The following is a 4,495-nucleotide window of genomic DNA, read 5'->3' as shown; positions in this document are numbered from 1 at the left end:
CGCTCGTGACGTAGAATGACGTCACCGAGAACGCGGGACGCGCTACGAGACATGACCTGTGACGGATTTCCACTGGCAGCCAGTAAACTTTGTCTTTTTTTTTTCTTTTCTTCAACCGTGGATACAAAGTAACATTAATTGTCGTTTTAAGAATCTAAGACAAGAACTTAGCCTTGTTCGTACTCAACTTCACACATAAATACATTAATTAATACAACCAACTGACTACGTACATTTTAGTGGATAATGTTATTCATTTAGAATCATTAGGGAACAGAATCATTAAGAATCGCTTGGTCCGCAGTCCTTCCATATTTGACTATACTTGTCTCTTTACCGTCTTTAAATAATGCAGCATGTTTACGCGCAAATGTATTGAAAGGTATTCACATCTATACAGTTCTGCATAATTTCCATTTATACACGTGGCTGTTTTCTACAATTAGGAAGGAACGAGTCGTTCGCTATAATCACTGTTTTTGTTACCTGTTATGTTGACCGGGTCCCTCTGATCTCAATATAAAAAAGGTCAATTTTTTTACCACCAGTTCAGTAGGATTCAAGTACAGTATATTGTATTAATGCTTATCATGAAGGTTTGTGTCTTCCGCTTTGCAAACTTGAAACTTTTTTTTCCACTTCGGGGATTCTTGCTATCTAAGAGAATTTGAACAGAGGAGGCCCTTCCCACGTGTCCATCATGTAAGATGTGTTTTATTGATTCATCGCTTGCGCAATTTGGTATTCCAATATATTTCTATTCTAAATGAAAAACTAAATTAATGGAAAGGAACACAGAATACCAGCATGAACCGCGCTACATGGCACAGTTTTCCTTTCAATAATGTTACATGTTATGGTTACAATCAGGTTATGAAATTGATAGCCAATTAATACAATTTAACACTCTGCTAGCGCCCCCTTCTGGTAATAAAATTAGACAGCGATCCGATTCGATGCGCAAGCAACACTCTCATTCAAAAAACAAACGAGCTATTATTCACGTATAATTAAATAGTTACATATTTTAAAATGCCTGCGAGTGTTTTTGTGACATTAGTTCACTTTGAATATGTGTAGTCACACTTGTCGCATTTAATTTTGAGTCTCAGTTATTTATGTAGAAAATTTAATAGAGCAAGATAACCAGTTTCGTATAGGAATCACCACTTGTAGTTTCGCGGAACTTCGCACCTTTTCCAGACCATGTTGACGTTGTAGAGCGAGGACAGTGTTGTGCCCTGCCGTTACTACACTACAACTCCCATAATTCAGCGGGCACATAGGAAAACAACGCTTCCCTCATGCTTTGATCTCCGGGTCGATCCCCTGGCTTGGTTCTGTCCGTTCCGCAGCGACAGTAGGAAAGTTCCTGGTGTCACGCAGTTTACAAAATGTCATCCACAGATTTATGTTTCAATAACAGATCAGACTCACTACACCATATAGATGTAGGGAGGCTCAGTGCGAAATTTGTCCCTCACTCAGCTGCACTGTGAACGGGCCATATGTTCAAGTCCCACATCATGGAAAAGTGGCACTAATACTTCATCACACTTGGGAAACAAATACTACCTTTGTACAATTGCACTTCTTTTTATTTTGCATCCCTTCCAGTTTGTAAGCTAATTATTTCTTGTTGGAATAGCTTAGTATCATTTCATTTTTTTTTTTTTATAACGGTACTACTTGCGAACATTTACCTAGCTGTAGGAATGATTGTTAGCACAGTGGTCAGATATGCTGCCTTTGTTTCTGAAGGTTGTTGGTTCAAATCCTTCTCTAGCTTTTGGACTCTTGAGTCAAGTGCTCTCCCTAAATTTGCATAAATACATCGTAAGATGCTTTGGAGAGAAAGTGTTAACTAACTGAATATGTGTTCCAATGTACTACAGCGGGAGGTGGGATTTGACCTTGCATTCTTCTAGTGAAGGAGGTGTTCAGCTGTCATCATATCTTGCATCAACATTTCTGAATTGTAAGCCTGTTTGAAGCTCTTTAAACATTTTCATAGCCTTTAAGTATAAACTTTCATAACCCAAATATGAAAGTTCTGTTGTTTAATGAATCTGTTTAATGCAGTAAAATTACAACAACAGCTATAATTTACACTGCTTCTCCAGGAAGCGCCAGTATAATGAAACAGGTCAATCTGGTTGCAGCTGACTTTTGCTGTCAGGTTGATTTCGGTGGTTCGCTGGTGGAGTTTTCCATCTTGGCACACCTTCTGTTTGGAGCTCGTCCGTTCGCATCCCGCATCTCTTCTGACTTACACCTGTGCCGCCCATCGGAACACAGTGTTCCTGTGCATCTTGCAGTCGTACCTCTAAAATGGGAAAATAGAGCACTTCAACATCCTGACCCTGATGGGGGCGTTGGACATCCTGCCCACTTGAGTTTCCACACAGCAGGTACTGTGATCTAAGCAGGTTCAAGGCTCCATCCAGTGACTGCGGTGAGAGCTTTCCTACGGTTAGTGAGCTATTTAATCCTGTTTCCTAGTGGAAAGCCGTCTTAGGTCCAAGGTTTCACGCGGTGCCGTTTTCTTGCTTTTCTTAGGAATGCTCTTGGTCGCTGCTGGAGATTGAGTGGATGTATGAAAGAATTAGTACAATAATACACCACGAATAACTGTAATAGTAATTTAAACCATCGTAGTAACATGAGTACGAGGAATGCATTACTGTGTGAAGGTCTCTGCAGACTCTTCAGGTTTTAATCTTTTGCAGGATCCTCTGAGAAGTGATGCAAAGGGGGAAATTCTGGGCCTTCCAAATATAGTGTGGAATTTGTGGTAATGATTGTTGTGCTCTCTCTGAAAACTCCTCTGCTTCGCGTCTTTCTCTCTCGGTCAGCAGACATAAGTCATGCACAGAAGGTATTCCATGTCTCTTATTGTGTGTAATACAGGTGTGAGTTACAAAGAAAATAGTTACTTCCAGATATCAAAGTGTTATTACATTGTGGGGGCACAGTGGGTTTGACCAGCTCCTGCTCTCTAGTTGGTCTGGGGTTCAAGTCCCACTTGGGGTATCTTGTGACAGACTAGTGTCCCATTTTGGGTGTATCTCCTCCCACTCCAGCCTTGTGTTGCCAGGTTAGGCTCCAGCTCCCCCTGATCCTGCATGGGACAAGCAGTTTCCAACAACATATGTGTATCTGTATTGAGGTAAGCATACTCATTTAAGTGATGCTTTTTTCCAAAGCCACTTACCCTTATTTACCCATTTATACAGGTGGGTAATTTTAAAGGAGCAATTTAGGGATAAGTACCTTGCTCAAGAGTACTGTGATCAGAGGTGAGGCTCAAACCTGTAACCTTTGGGTCCAAAGGTGGTAGCACTAACTACTACCCCACCAGCTGTCCCAGTTTTTTCCAAAGCGACATACATCTTGTAGAAAACACAATGTGTTCATTACATTAACAGAAGAGACACTTAGATGCAGACGTGTGATTCTTAACTACAGTTAGTTTCTTTGCACCATATGAACCAATGTACATCACAAGAGTAGATGCATAAAAGTTTATCTGAACAGTCATGATTCCTAATTACCTTACAAGTAATTTTTTAAAAATATATATAACATTTACGTTACATCACACAAGTAGCTGTGTAAAGGTTTATTCGTTGTTTAACAGACATCGTCTTAAAGTTATAGAGCGTGAACATTTACATATTACATGAATTTAAGAGATGATGGCCGAAGTGAGCCTGGAAGAGGTGAGTTTTTAGACCCTTTTTAAATGTGGACAGGGATTCAGCAGTTCTGAGTGAGAGGGGGAGGTCGTTCCACCACAACGGAGCCAGAACCGAGAATGAATTGTTAAAACATAAGCTTTTATTACCCTTATGAATAATACAGTACATGCTATATAATAATACTGTAATGAATTATAAATGCATACATAGATGATAGTATTTAGGCATTGTGAGTATTTTTAATGCACTGCATACCAGCAACGTGGGGCTGTCCGTGTCCATGGACTCTTTTCTGTAGCTGCCGGCAAAGGGATCCATGCCCCACCTTTGTTTGGCAGGGAAAAGCAACCTTACAAATGTCAGTAACCCACGGAGACACACAACACGGCCTTCTGTAAAGTGCACCGTCTAAAACGCAGTGTGCCGTGAAGTGCTCTGCACTGGTGGCACCACTCAAGGCACCGTGTCACATGAAAGCGGGTCGATTGACAGCGACTTCAGTCTCAGTCCCAGCCTGCTACATGTGTCAGCGTCAGAGGAGCTGGTGCCTTTATCATTGGCAGCATGCCGTCTGGTTTGATTTATGTGTGAAGATGGGCGACTTTCCCTCGCAGGTAACAATGCTCAGGAGCCCCTTCCTGTTAATGAGGAAGGAAAGGTCATTCAATGCTAAATCATAGAGATCTGTCAAATCCCTACTGGGAGACCTTTAACTCCAAAGAATGCCTGGCATTTGCTCTTCATTATCACAAATGTATTTGAAATAAAGGCTAAAAAAATTTCTTTTCCTTGCA

This window comes from Scleropages formosus, chromosome 9 (genome assembly GCF_900964775.1).
Source record: "Scleropages formosus chromosome 9, fSclFor1.1, whole genome shotgun sequence".
NCBI lineage: Eukaryota > Metazoa > Chordata > Actinopteri > Osteoglossiformes > Osteoglossidae > Scleropages > Scleropages formosus.
The sequence above is the reverse complement of the archived record's forward strand: the minus strand, read 5'-3'. Positions refer to the sequence as shown.